Source organism: Furipterus horrens, unplaced genomic scaffold (assembly GCF_987537825.1).
Source record: "Furipterus horrens unplaced genomic scaffold, mFurHor1.1.pri manual_scaffold_12, whole genome shotgun sequence".
In the NCBI taxonomy this organism is placed as follows: domain Eukaryota; kingdom Metazoa; phylum Chordata; class Mammalia; order Chiroptera; family Furipteridae; genus Furipterus; species Furipterus horrens.
Genome location: NW_028327182.1, coordinates 8,642 through 23,838, shown reverse-complemented (window position 1 = coordinate 23,838; position 15,197 = coordinate 8,642). Strand labels below are relative to the sequence as shown.

The window sequence follows — 15,197 nt, the reverse complement described above, 5'->3', positions numbered from 1 at the left end:
GTATAACTGGAGTGTTACGGGTTGGGGTTCCGTCGCTCCCGGTTGCTGCCTCCGGGTGCTTCTGCACTTCAAGTGCGATGCCGATCGCTTCCTCTCACGGTGCCGCTTGCCTGCTTATCACTACACGGTCATCCTGTCGCGGGTACTGTTGTTCTGAGGTGGTCATTCCCAGTTTCCATGACTTTGGTCACTCTACAGGTATCCAGTGCGCTGTCTCCTTGCCAGGTTGTCTCAGATCACAGTTTACCAGAACATGGAACCTAGCTATGTGTAACACATTAGCAGGTTGCTATTTTTTTGTCGTTACGTCTGCAGGTACTGGGTCAAAGACTGCTTGTTTTCAGTTATAATCTCATGTGTTACTTGTTACCTGGTGATCTGCTGCTGTTCCTGACATACCGCTCATGGATACCAGCTTATCCCTTGTTACATACCAGGTCCTAGGGTTTCGGCTCACAGGTTACCATGAGGTGGTCAGCGTGCCGGTATATTAGGAGGCCAAAATCTACAATTTTGGTATAGTGACTGGGTGTGGCGTAATTGGTGGCAGTACCTCCCCCGCAGCTGTAGGGGGGCCCGAATAATGCAGGGTAGGGATCTTTATGTTGCGGCCCCCTAAGGCCACCTTCTATGTCCGGGCAAAAATGCAGTAGTACCCCGAGCAGCAGGATTACGTTCTTCCTGAACATGTCCTGAAATAGAAAATAAGGAAATGTTCCTCAGGGTAAATCCTTATCCCTGGGTTTAGTTGTGGTTATTTATTGTGTCAGGCTTGCTATTTATTTGTTTAACCAGACGTTCCGGTAGCCATCTGGCGGACTTCATTTCTTTACAGTAAATGCACACTGATCCCCGGCCCCAGATAAGTACTGTGTCCGGGCCATGCCAGGAATTAGTTAGTGGATCTTTCCACAAAACCGAAGCGAATTGCTTTTCAGTTTCGGTTTGCCAAAAGCGAGTGGCTGCAGACCGGCCACTGGCATCTAAATTTAAAAAATTGAGTATAAAGAGGGCACGGGAGAGGATGTTTCTTGGTGACCCCTCGTGGGATACCATTCCCCCTTTTTTATTTTATTTAAAGTAATTTTAAGAGTCTGATTTGCCCTTTCTACTATTCCTTGCCCTTGTGGATTATAAGGGATACCTGTAATGTGTTGGATGTTGATACGTTTGCAAAAGTGAGAGAAATTAGAGCTAGCGTATCCCGGCCTATTATCTGTTTTTATTTGTTGAGGACATCCTAATACTGTAAATGTGGCCAGCATATGGCTAATGACATGTTTGGTGGCTTTGCCCGTTTGAAGGGAGGCAAAGATGAATCCACTGAAGGTATCTATGGTGACATGTATGTACTTAAGATTGCCAAAGTCGGAAAAATGGGTAACATCCATTTGTCATGCGGCGTTAGGAATTAGTCGTGTAGGATTTACTCCTAGATGAGGGGTTGGTAAATAAATAGCACATGATGGGCAATTCTTTACTATCTGCCTAGTCTGTTCTTTTGTGATGTGATGCATAAGGCGTAATGTTTTTGCATTAAGGTGATGTAGTTGCTGGCTATTTTGTGCAGCAGCGAATTTGTCCCGAATGCTGTTATTGGCCACAAATAATTGAGAGACCTCGGGAGTTCGGGTGGCTAAATAAGCTTTTTGGTTTCCTTCAGCTAGAGGACCCGGTAATCCGGAATGAGCACATAAGTGTCCAATGTAAAATGAATGTAACCTTTGAATGATTAATCTTTGTAATTGTCTAAACAGTTCTCCAGCATTGGAGGTGCTCTTTATTTGGCCAGCCATCTCTAGTAAGGGTACAGAATGTGCAATGTAAGCACTATCAGTATATATGTTAAGCGGACGGTCGGGGAAAGCAGAAAAAACCGCCAGCACTGCTTGCAGCTGTGTTATTTGAGCAGAGGTGCTTTTGGACATAAATGATAGCTTTTTATCTAGATATGTATAAGCTGCTTTGCCAGTGGACGATCCATCAGTGAATACTAACAAGGCATTTGCTATCGGCTGTGATGCTGTGCATAGGGGAAGAACAAACTCATGCCTGTTAGCGAACTCAATGAGTTTGTCTGGAGGATAGTGATTATCTTACATCCCCTTAAAGGAAGCTAGGGAAATGGGCCAAAAATCGGTAGTTTGTATGAGCCAATTAATTTGATCAAGGGTATAGGGTTGGATGATTATGTCTGGCTCCTTGCCAAAATAGCATTTACCCTGATCACGGCCTTTTATAATGAGCTCAGCTACAGATGGATAATATGGTTCAATGACCTTTTTTGGCGTGGCCGGTAGATGGATCCACATAAGAGGTGCTGTTTGCCAAAATACGGCAGTAGGGGAGAGTGTTGTTCTACATATGATAAATTTTAGAGGTTTGTCATAATTTATAAAAGTAGTAGTCTGGGAATGAATGGCATGCTGAACCTTGTGTATGATGTAGGGTTAGCGTCCCCGTGAAGGATATCATATAGTGGCTTAAGTTCCCCTTTGCTAATTTTTAAATAGGGCATTAACCAATTAATGTCTCCTAGAAGTTTTTGGAAGTCATTCAGTGTCTTAAGTTTATCTAATCTTAATTCTAGTTTTTGTGAAGATACTTGGGACCCTCTCAGTTGAAAGCCTAGAATAATTATACGGGTCCGTAAGTTGTACCTTGTCAGGAGCTATTTCTAAGCCGTTGTTCTGTAAAGGAACGAGCATTTCATCATAGCATTTTAAAACTTCTATTCCTGCCTTGCCTGCAATTTATATATCATCCATATAATGTATTATATACATGTCAGGCCTGCGGTCTCTTATAGATTGTAGAGCTGTGGCTACAAAAGATTGATACAAAGTAGGACTATTTGCCATCCGTTGGGGCAGGACACGCCACTGAAATCTTTTCACGGGGGCCCTAAAATTTGTTTCTGGCAGGCTGAACGCAAAGCGCTTTTGATCTTCCGGATGCAAGGGAATGGTGAAAAAACAGTCCTTTAAATCTATGATTATTTTGAAATAGCCTAATGGTATGGCGACGGGTGAAGGGAGCCCTGGCTGTAGGGCTCCCATGAGCACCATAGTCCTATTCACTACTCTTAGATTTTGTAGTAATCACCGCTTGCCTGATTTCTTTTTGATAACAAAAATAAGGGTGTTCCATGGAGAGTTACTGGGGACAATACGGCCAGCCTCGAGTTGCTCCTGTACCAACTGTTGTGCGGCTAGCAATTTTTTACTAGTAAGAGGCCATTGATCGACCCATACCGGCTCATCGGAGAGCCAAGTAATTTTTTCAGCATGGGCCACAGAAGTGACAATGGCCCCTAAGAAAAATGGCCTAAACCTGCTCTGTCATTTTTTGGAGGAGTGTTTATAGGTGCCGTTATACCTGTGCTATCCTTTCCTAGTCCCTGACCTGGTATGTATCCTGCTCTTAACATTTGGGCGGTGACCGTGGTGTTGGGACTTCCTATTATTAGCCCCATTTGAGATAGGAGGTCCCTTTCCCAAAGATTTATAGGTAGACCGGCTATAACATATGGTTGGATGGTACCTTGATTTCCCTCCTGATCTTTCCAAGTTAATAATTTAGAGCTTCTCTCAGGGTTCTGACTTTGTCCTATTGCCTTTAAACGAGTCATGGTTGTGTCTAAGGGCCAGGCTTCAGGCCAATCTTCTCTTTTTATAATTGTAACATCTGCTCCAGTGTCTATTAGGCCAGAGAACTCCTTGCCGTCTAGCCATAGTAGCATAGTGGGCTTTTGTGCTGAAATAATTTTAGTCCAAAAAACGTCATAGGACCCAAATCCACGATCACCTCTGTACTGCGAGACGGCAGTATTGGCAGTAGAGAGTAAAGGCAGGAGCAGTAATCGTGCAAATCTTTGGCCTGAAGCAACGGTGTTAATATGTTCAGGGGAGGAAACCATGATCTTGATTTCTCCGGCAAAATCATTATCTATGACTCCTGGGAGGACCTGCAGACCGTTCATGGTCGAACTACTGCGGCCTATTATTAAAACAAAGGTATTATAGGGAAGAGGGCCAAATATTCCCATGGGAAGAGCCTGGACCCCCATTTCCGGGGTTAATACCGTATGGGTGGAGGAACTGAGGTCCAATCTTGCGCTTCCTGCTGTGGCTCTGAGGAGGCTTGAAACGGATTGCTGGTTGATGGAACAAAGCTTACTGCCCCATAGATTTGTTTGGGTTTGGGGGCCTGGGGCTGGCCCCCTTTTCCCGTTTCCCTGTATAGGTGGCAAACTGTTGCCCTGGGCATCCATTTTAGATTTGCTTTCATTTGCCCAATGATTTCCCCTTTTGCATCTAGGACATAACCCTGGAGCTGGAGTTTTATTATTAGATTCCTTTTTCCCTTTGCAATTTTTTGCAAAATGACCAGTTTCTCCACAACTGAAGCAATTTTTCTTCCCTTGTTGAGCTAGAAACTGCTTCACAGTAAAAGCCTGCATCGCTGCAGCCATGGCGAGGCTTTGTTGGTAGGCCGCTCCGATGTCAGAGCACAAGCATATATATCCGCTTAAATCAGTTTTCTTTTTGTATGGCCTAATAGCTGCCCGGCAGGCAGCATTCGCATTTTCGAAAGCTAATTGTTTAACAAAGTCTGTGCCAGCGTCGGTGCTACCAAAAATCCTACCAGCTGCAGTAACGAGTCTATGGACAAAATCTGCAAAAGGCTCATCTGGTCCTTGTTTAATGTTGGTGAGAGAGGAGCTCATATCACCCTTAGTGGGGAGCTTCTTTGATTGTCACTAAATCCATAGTTGCCTTCTCTAATTAACATATCAAAATTCCACACATTATTTGCCTGCATATTGCGTCTAGCAGTATTCTTACAGATTTCTACATATTCTGATTTCCATAGGAGATAGTCCCCTCCAGCTAGAGTCGCTCGAGCCAATGTTTGCCAATCACGTGGCGTGAGCCACTGATCTGTGACCGATTCTAAAATGGCCATAGTGTAAGGAGCCGTGGCTCCGTATTGAGCTACTGCAGTTTTTAATTCCTTTACGACTTTGAAATCAAATCCAGTGTGGTGTCGCCAGGCCTGTCCCTGGGCGTCTACTGTTTCCGACACTGGAAATGCCTCTATTTCCTCCAAGCCTGGTATTAGTCGTGACCGAAGGGGAAGTTTGGGGGCAGCTTCTCTGACTGGGGGCCTCTGGCTTTGGGGGCCCTCTACAGAGGGTTCAAGTTCTTTTCTTTGCTTTCCTATTTTTAGCCCCTCTAATTGTCTTATTAATTCCTGATGCTCCTTTTCTAATTGTATTTGTTCTTTTAAATATTCAATTTTATTCCTCAGTTCTTCTCGAGGATCAGTAACAGGGTGTGCAGAAGGGTGAGCGGAGGGTGAGATATAGGGCGGTGGCCTTGTTTTGAGAGGCGGCCTTTCAGGGTTATGGCATTTGGCTGCCTCTTCTGCCAAGCGATCCCAATCAACCTCTCGCTCGTCAGAATGATTTGCAGTATATTCTGATAGGTCTGGATATAACTTCTTTTTTGATTTTACCGACACTTGTTTAGGTGCCGCAGCTCCCCCTTCAGTAGTGTGACCCTTTGACAGCTTACTGTTCGGACTGTTCTGTTTTCCTTTCGGTTTGACTACCTCGTCCTCACCGTCATTCTCAAGAGATATTAAATCCTCCTCCTCTCGGCCGTCATGGCGTTTTGGGAGTATGTGACTCTGCCTTCCGTTACCATTCACTGGTTGGCTCTGGTTTCAGTAGGACTGATCTGCACGTCGCTTCACTCTCGGTCGTGATGTCTTCTCTTCCTGGACTTATGGAGAGGTGGGAAGGCTGGGAAAAGTGATAGGTGACAGGCACAAAATGGCCGTCTCTGCTGTGTTCCAAAAAGGCAAAAAACGGGCTACCGTGGGTGTTTGTGCTCTCACCAAGACCCGAACCCAGGTCTTCAGGGTTCCTGCAAAAGCAGTTCTTCCACTCGGCTACCGCTGCCTCAGCTGAGAACCCAGCTGAGACACATACTCTTCAGTGCTTCCCGAGCAGCCCCATTAAGCGCTAACACCTCCGACAGCGTCTCGGTGGTGCCTTTCTGTGGACATTCTTGGGAATCGCATCACAACAAAAGTTGCGAGTTACACTCGTTTGTTGCGGTCCTGTCTCTTCCATTCCCCGGGGAGAGGTCTGTGAGGATGGCTGATGCCTCTTTCTCATCCCCGTTAAAAGGACATTTTGAAGAAGAAGTAGCGGCGGGAGCAGAAGAAAACTATGAAGGTTAAAATGACCACAAACTCCCAGCTACCGAGAACTGAATCTCAAGGATAGAAAGAAAGTCCAACTGGGCAAATCAAAACGGGGATAGAATCATAGGTATGGGGAATCACCGAAAGGGTTGCCGGCTGGGGGGAGGAAGGGGGAAGAAGGCGGAAAGGGAGCAGGGAGGAAGAGGATGAACTGGTTGTTACAAAACAGACAGGGGGAAGTGAAGGGTCACCTAGGAAAGGGGGAAGCCAAAGAACTGACAGGCAAGACCCGTGGACATGAGCGGAGTGGGGCGGGGGTGGGATTGTTGAAGTGAAGAGGGGTACCGGGCAGAGGGAAGGGAAGGGAAAAACAATTTTGACTGCTGTAACGACATAACCAGCCACGTTTAAAAGAAAAAAAAAGAAAGAAAACAGAGGAAAACTAGAAAAGAAGAAGAGGAGGAAAAGGATAAGTGAGATCCGTCTGTCGTCGTCCCGCAAATGGTTGTCCTGTTTGACGGTAGGTCCCTGGGCCGGGCGCCCCGATTGTTCTAGGCCCTCCGGGGAGCCCGCGGCGGCCGCCACCGCCCGGCCGCCGCCGCCCCGAGATTTCCCTTCCGAGTCCCCCTTCTGCTGCCGCGGTGGCATCGTGCCGGCCGGGAGCTCCGAGGAGGACGTGGGGTGCCGGGGTGAGATCGGTCCTGCGGGCGGGCGGCGGGGCACCGTGGCCGGCCCGCCATCGGGATCCGTCCCGCTGCCGTGGCGGGAGGTTGTCGGACTCCAGCTGGCGGCCGCTTTGATAACGTTTCTTCCCTCCGGAGCCACGGTGGAGGAAAATGCGGCCGCGGTATCCGCCGTTCACTTCGGGACGGCCGGCGCCTGCGGCGAAATCATGCCGTTGGCGGCTGGGCGTTGCCGCGCGGCCCACGGGCCGGAGATTGGACCTGCAGGACTATTGAGGGCGTAGCGGGCGGCGCCGTGTGAGGCCGCCGGCACGGGTCGGCCAGCACTCGCCGGCGCTGCCCGGCTCCTCGCCCCCCCTCCCCGCCCTCCGGGGGTGGAGGAGGGGTGCCGAGCGACCGGACCGTTGCCGGCCGGCCGCCGCGGGGGAACGGGAGAGGTTGGCGGCGCGCCGACCGCTCCGGAGGTGGCAACCGACTCGGGTGGCGTGGCGTGGGGCGGCCTGCCGGGGCCCCGTGGGCCCGGCCGCGTTCGCTCCTGGGGCCGGCCCGCGGGCCGGCGGCGCCTCAGAGGCGTTTTTCTTCTAAGTCCCGATCCGATCCGGAAACGTGAGGGGGGCGGTGGCCGTGGTCTTCCGTGCCCCCGGGCGCGTTCCCGCGTGGGTCCCGGTCAGCGGGCGCGACTTCCCCGCCGAGGTTTCCGAGTTCCCGCTCGGGAGGGCGGTGACCGGCAAGGGCCGTGGGCCGAGGCCCGCGGAGGCCGTGGTTGGCCGGGACGCGTGCACGCGTGGGTCTCGGGCATCGGACTCGGTTTCTGCCCACTCGGAAGTTTTCTCCCGAGTTCCCGCTACCGAGTCGGGGAGCGCGGCGAGCCGTGTCCTGCGTGTGGGCGTGGGTCGGCGGTCCCGGTCCCAGCAGGCATCCCGGCGGTATGATTTTCCAAGTCCCGATTTGGAAGCGCGTTTGTAGCGGCGCGGGCGGCCCTCTCCTCACGCTCACGCGTGTCCGCGGTCCCGTCACATGGGACTCGGTCCCTGCGGGTAGGCGGGGAGGGGTCGACCAGATGGCCCCGGCATCGTTTTCTGCCCCCCCCGCCCCCTTCTCTGTGGGTGATGGGGAGATACCCGGTGGCCTGTGGCCGCGCTTCCGTTCCGGGGCGTCCCGCTACCCGTGGCTGGGTCCCCGCGACCGGGAGCCGTTATTGTTCTGCCCCGAGGCGGCAGATTGTGCCACGAGATTAGTGTCGACACGCTGGCCGTCAGCGGGTCTACTGGGGCTCCTCAGCTGCGATTCTGAGCCCGGCTCTCGTTCCCGGCGCGGGGGAAGAGTCCAACGACTGACGCCCGAGCGGCCGTGCTCCCCGCCCGCTGCCCTCCCGGGCGCGGCGGTCCTTTCTCTTTCTTGCCTTGCCAGATCGATGTGGTGACGTCGCGCTCTCCCGGGCCGGCCCTAAGCCGCGCCGGACGAGGGACGGACATTCATGGCGAATGGGATCGCTCTTCTCGCTCCGCGTGCGGGCTCCTCTCCTCTCCTCCCCGTCCCGTGGCGGTGTGTGGAAGGGAAGGGGTGCGGAACCCGGCCCGACCTTCGGGGATCCTGCCTTCTCGTCTCGTGGCGCTGGCGGGCCCCGTGGTCACCTTGACGCGGTGGACCCTCTCCACCTTGCCCCCGTGGCTGTGTCTCGCGAGCGTTCCCTCCCCGCGTTGGGGAGGGGAGCCGCTGCGCTGAAACGCGCACGCACCTTGCCCGGCCCTGTGTGGTGCCCCTGGAGCGCTCCGGGTTGTCCCTCAGGTGCCCGAGGCCGAGCCGGTGCTGTCGTTTTCCTGTTCCCGTCTGGAATCGCCCCGCCGGGTTGCCCCCGCTGTAGCGGTGCGCCCGGGGAGTCGAGTCTGTGGTGGTCCATGGAAGGGGAGAATGCGGGCCCTCCCCCTTCCCACGCTGCTTTTTTACCCTGCCTACTGTGACCCGCGCCTCCCCCCGCCGAGTTGGGGGAGGGTCCCGCCGGGCCGGGCTGGTGTTCTGGCGCGGGGCCGCCCATGTGTGGTTTCTGCGCGTGTGGCTCTCCCGTGGCACGGGTTGAGCAGGGGGGCGTGCGGGCGTCCGCCCGTCCCCGGGTGTGCCCGGTTTCCCCGCCTCCGCTGCGATCCGCTCGTGAGTTGCGGCCGGCGTCGCGCCGCGCGTGGCACGGTTGGGAGCCGGTGTGTGTGCCTGAAGGTTGGGGCGTCCCCCTTGGGCTGCCGAGCCCCCCCCGGGTCCGGCCCGGGTGGGGGTTTGACCGTTGTGTGTCCGGAGGAGACGTGGACGAACCACCCTCCCCACCGCGGCGCGTGTCGCGTGTGGTACCCCGGGGGCAGGGGCCGGGCTTACGCGTTTGGGAGGAGGAGAGCTGCCGTGGCGTGTCTGTGTGCGCGCTCCGTAGGGCTGGCTGGCGTCGCGGGCGCCGTGGGGTCGCCCTGGCGGGCTGGTGTGGCGGTGGGATACCCGTGTCGTTTTCCTGGCGGCCCGTCCATGACTGAGGCCCCTACCGCCCCCACCTTGGAGGCCGCCTCCTCCCCCGCGCCCTTCTTCCCCGTCGGGTGCTGGTTGTCGCTGTCGCTCACTCACCTCCGCCTCCACCTGGTTGACCCTGCCAGTAGCATATGCTTGTCTCAGAGATTAAGCCATGCGTGTGTCAGTACACACGGCCGGTACAGTGAAACTGCAAATGGCTCATTAAATCAGTCATGGGTCCTCTGGTCGCTCGCTCGTCTCCTGCGTGGAGAACTGTGGCCATTCTCGAGTGAATACATGCCGACGGGCGCTGGCCCCTCCAATGGGCGGGGAGAGGCATCCTACGTCTGCCTGGCTTCCCGCCTCGGCGTTGTCGCTCTCGCTCGCTCACCTCCGCCTCCACCTGGTTGATCCTGCCAGTAGCATATGCTTGTCTCAGAGACTAAGCCATGCGTGTGTCACTACGCACGGCAGGTACAGTGAAACTGCGAATGGCTCATTAAATCAGTGATGGCTCCTCTGGTCGCTCTCTCGTCTCCTGCGTGGAGAACTTTGGCCATTCTCGAGCGAATAGATGCCGACGGGCGCTGGCCCCTCCAATGGGCGGGGAGAGGCATCCTACGTCTGCCTGGCTTCCCGCCTCGGCGTTGTCGCTCTCGATCGCTCACCTCCGCCTCCACCTGGTTGATCCTGCCAGTAGCATATGCTTGTCTCAGAGATTAAGCCATGCGTGTGTGAGTACGCACGGCAGGTACAGTGAAACTGCGAATGGCTCATTAAATCAGTGGTGGTTCCTGTGGTCGCTCGCTCGTCTCCTGCGTGGAGAACTTTGGCCATTCTCGAGCGAATACATGCCGACGGGCGCTTGCCCCTCCAGTGGGCGGGGAGAGGCGTCCTCCGTCCGCCTGGCTTCCCGCCTCGGCGATGTCGCTCTTGCTCGTTCACCTCCGCCTCCACCTGGTTGATCCTGCCAGTACCATATGCCTGTGTCAGAGATTAAGCCATGCGTGTGTCAGTACACACGGCCGGTACAGTGAAACTGTGAATGGCTCATTAAATCAGTCATGGGTCCTCTGGTCGCTCGCTCGTCTCCTACGTGGAGAACTTTGGCCATTCTCGAGCAAATACATGCCGACAGGCGCTGGCCCCTCCAATGGGCGGGGAGAGGCATCCTACGTCTGCCTGGCTTCCCGCCTCGGCGTTGTCGCTCTCGATCGCTCACCTCCGCCTCCACCTGGTTGATCCTGCCAGTAGCATATGCTTGTCTCAGAGATTAAGCCATGCGTGTGTGAGTACGCACGGCAGGTACAGTGAAACTGCGAATGGCTCATTAAATCAGTGATGGTTCCTGTGGTCGCTCGCTCGTCTCCTGCGTGGAGAACTTTGGCCATTCTCGAGCGAATACATGCCGACGGGCGCTTGCCCCTCCAGTGGGCGGGGAGAGGCGTCCTCCGTCCGCCTGGCTTCCCGCCTCGGTGCTGTTGCTCTCGCTCACTCACCTGCGCCACTATCTGGTTGATCATGCCAGTAGCATATGCTTGTCCCAGAGATTAAGCCATGCGTGTGTCAGTACGCACGGCCGGTACAGTGAAACTGCGAATGGCTCATTAAATCAGTCATGGCTCTTCTGGTCGCTCGCTCGTCTCCTCCGTGGAGAACTTTGGCCATTCTCGAGCGAATACATGCCGATGGGCGCTGGCCCCTCCAATGGGCAGGGAGAGACGTCCAACGTCTGCGTGGCTTCCCGCCTCGGCGTTGTCGCTCTCGCTCGCTCACCTCCGCCTCTACCTGGTTGATCCTGCCAGTAGCACATGCTTGTCTCAGAGATTAAGCCATGCGTGTGTCGGTACGCACGGCCGGTACAGTGAAACTGCGAATGGCTCATTAAATCAGTCATGGCTCCTCTGGTCGCACGCTCGTCTCCTACGTGGAGAACTTTGGCCATTCTCGAGCGAATACATGCCGACGGGCGCTGGCCCCTGCAATGGGCGGGGAGAGGCGTCCTCCGTCTGCCTGGCTTCCCGCCTCGGCGATGTCGCTCTCGCTCGCTCACCTCCGCCTCTACCTGGTTGATCCTGCCAGTAGCACATGCTTGTCTCAGAGATTAAGCCATGCGTGTGTCGGTACGCACGGCCGTTAAAGTGAAACTGCGAATGGCTCATTAAATCAGTGATGGTTCTTGTGGTCGCTCGCTCGTCTCCTACGTGGAGAACTGTGGCCATTCTCGAGCGAATACATGCCCACGGGCTCTTGCCCCTCCAGTGGGCGGGGAGAGGCGTCCTCCGTCCGCCTGGCTTCCCGCCTCGGCGCTGTTGCTCTCACTCGCTCACCTCCGCCACTATCTGGTTGATCCTGCCAGTAGCATATGCTTGTCGCACAGATTAAGGCATGCGTGTGTCAGTACGCATGGCCGGTACAGTGAAACTGCGAATGGCTCATTAAATCAGTCATGGCTCCTCTGGTCGCTCGCTCATCTCCTGCGTGGAGAACTTTGGCCATTCTCGAGTGAATACATGCCGATGGGCGTTGACCCCCCAGGGGGCGGCTGAGGCGTCCGCCGTCCGCCTGGCTTCCTGCCTCGGCGCTGTCGCTCTCGCTCGCTCACCTCCGCCACTATCTGGTTGATCCTGCCAGTAGCATATGCTTGTCTCAGAGATTAAGCCATGCGTGTGTCAGTACGCACGGCCATTACAGTGAAACTGCGAATGGCTCATTAAATCAATGATGGTTCCTGTGGTCGCTCGCTCGTCTCCTAGGTGGAGAACTGTGGCCATTCTCTGGCTAATACATGCCAACGGGTGCTGATCCCCCTCGCAGGGGGGATGTGTGTATTTATCAGACCAATACCAACCTGGTCAGCCTCCCCTTGGCCGCCACCCCCTCCCCGCGGGGGTGGGGTCCCGGGGTGCTAGGGCGCCGGCAGCTGTGGTGACTCTAGATAACGTCGGGCCGATCGCACGCCCCCCGTGGCGCGGACGACGCATTCAAACGTCTGCCCTATCAACTTTTGGTGGTAGTCGCCGTGTCTCCCATGGTGAGCACGGGTGACGCGGAATTACGGTTCGATTACGCAGAGGGAGCCTGCGAAACGGCTACCAAATCCAAGGAAGGCAGCAAGCACGCAAATTACCCACTCCCGACCCGGGGAGTAGTGACGAAAAATAAGAATACAGGACTGTTTCGAGGCCCTGTAATGAAATGAGTTCACTTTAAATCCTTTAACGAGGATACATTGGAGGGCAAGTCTGGTGCCAGCAGCCCCGGTAATTCCAGGTACAAATTGCGTATATTAAAGTTGCTGGAGTTAAAAAGCTCATATTTGGATTTTGGGAGCGGGCGGGCGGTCCGCCGCGAGGCGAGCCACCGCCCGTCGCCTCTCGGCGCTCCCTCGATGCTCTTAGCTGAGTGGCTCTTGGGGCCCGAAGCGTTTACTTTGAAAAAGTTAGAGTGTTCAAAGCAGGCCCGAGCCGCCTGGATACCGCAGCTAGGAATAATGGAATAGGACCGCGGTTCTATTTTGTTGGTTTTCGGAACTGAGGCCATGATTAAGAGGGACGGCCGGGGGCATTCGTATTGCGCCGCTAGAGGTGAAATTCTTGGACCGGCGCAAGACGGACCAGAGCGAAAGCATTTGCCAAGAATGTTTTCATTAATCCAGAACGAAAGTCGGAGGTTCGAAGACGGTCAGATACCGTCGTATTTACGACCAGAAACGATGCCAACCGCCGATGCGGCGGCGTGATTCCCATGACCCGCCGGGGAGTTTCCGGGAAACCAAAGTCTTTGGGTTCCGGGGGGAGTATGGTTGCAAAGCTGAAACTTAAAGGAGTTGACGGAAGGGCATCACCAGGAGTGGAGCCTGCGGCTTAATTTGAGTCAACACGGGAAACCTCACCCGGCCCGGACACAGACAGGATCGAGAGATCGATAGCTGTTTCTCGATTCCGTGGGTGGTGGTGCATGCCCGTTCTAAGTTCGTGGAGCAATCTGTCCGGTTAATTCCGATAACGAACGAGACTCTGGCGTGCTAATAAGTTATGCGACCCCGAGCGGTCGGCGTCCCCCAACTTCTTGGAGGGACAAGTGGCATTCAGCCACCGGAGATTGAGCAATAACAGGTCTGTGACGCCCTTAGATGTGTGGGGCTGCACGCTCGCTACACTGACTGGCTCAGCATGTGCCTACCCTCCGCCAGCAGGTGCGGGTAACCCGTTGAAGCCCATTCGTGATGGGGATCGGGGATTGCAATTATTCCCCACGGAGGAGGAGTTGTCAGTAAGTGCGTGTCATAAGCTTGAGTTGATTAAGTCCCTGGCCTTTGTGCACAGCGCCCGTCGCTACTACCGATCAGATGGTTTAGTGAGGCTCTCGGACCGGCCCCGCTGAGGTTGACCCACGGCCTCGGCGGAGCGGTGAGAAGAGTGCCGAACTTGACTGTCTAGAGGAAGTAAAAGTCGTTACAAGGTTTCCGTAGGTGGAGCTGCGGAAGGATCATGGACGTGGAAAGCGAGACAGAGAGCGGAGGAGTCAGTTCCTCCCTCTCGTGGGCTTTGTTCCCCGCGTGGACGTGGGTTTTTGGCCACGTGCGTGTGCGGGCCGACCGCCGTTGGCGGCCCGCGAGAGTCTCGGAGAGAGAGCGAGCAGAAGGGGAGTGTAGGCGCAGGGGAGGAGAACGGGGTGCTCAGGGAGGGCCGTGCGTGCCTCAGGGCGTCCCGGCCGGTTGCACCCCCATTGCCCGCCCGCCTGTGTGTCCGCTCGTCCCGCCGCGTCTCGTCCAACCTCGACCCGCCGCTCCCGGCGCTACAGTGGGCGTGCGGCTCCCGTTCCGTGTTTCGGGTCTCCCGGCGTCATCGCCCCCCCGCCGGCTGCGCCGGCCCCTCCCCTTCCCCCGACCGTGCCTCCCTGCTCACAATCCCGCTTCCCACCGCAGCCCCTCGCCTGCCAGCGCGGCGATAGGGGCCTGGGCTGCGCGGGTTTGCGGGGAGGCGCGGAGGGGTGTGGGTGCGGCGTTCGGTGGTTGGGGGGTTGTGGGGGATGTCCGGGTAGGCCCGGGATGCGTGAGGCGGGGAAAGGTGGCGACGTCATCGCGGTTGGGCGGCGGTTGTGTCGCCCGCTCCGTGGGTGTGTGGGGCGTGCCGCGTCCGTTCTCTCCGGCACGGCAACCCCCGCCGCTCGCTCTCCTCCACCCTTTCCAGGTACCTAGCGCGTTCCGGCGCGGAGGTTTAAAGACCCCTGGGGGTGTCGCGTGCCCGTCTCTGTTCGGGGGCGTTTCGTCCCGTTCGGGGGCGGGGCGAGCCGTCGGGTGAGGGGGCTGGGGGGATACGTTGCTGGCGTACCTCTCCCCTGCCCCGGTTGCCTTTTACTCACCCTTGCGCGGACTCCGCCTACCCGGGCCCACCATGCGCACTCGGTGACGATGGGGGCTCGTTAGGGAAGGCGGGAACCCCCCGGGCGCCTGTGGGGCCGTTATGGGGGACGCCGGGCCGCGTGGTCCCGGGTTTGTCGCTCCGGATGGAGCCCTGTGGTGAGACGCACTTGACGTGTCTGAGTGTGTTCTAGTCTTCCGTCGCTGGGCGGCCCAAGGGATGCTCTCCTCCCCGTTGGCAGGAGGGGCAGTGCCGCGCTTGGATCCGTAGGTGAAGCTGCGGAAGGATCATGGACGTGGAAAGCGAGACAGAGAGCGGAGGAGTCAGTTCCTCCCTCTCGTGGGCTTTGTTCCCTGCGCGGACGTGGGTTTTTTGGCCATGTGTGTGTGTGCAGGCCGGCCGCCGTTGGCGGCCCGCGAGAGTCTCGGAGAGAGAGCGAGCAGAA

At 56.0% G+C, this 15,197-nt stretch overlaps 1 pseudogene; it reads left to right on the top strand.

Annotated features, from left to right (window-relative positions):
* Positions 1 to 12,000: 12,000 nt before the first annotated feature.
* Positions 12,001 to 13,883, top strand: LOC149995751 (18S ribosomal RNA; annotated as a pseudogene).
* The last annotated feature ends 1,314 nt before the right edge of the window (positions 13,884 to 15,197 follow it).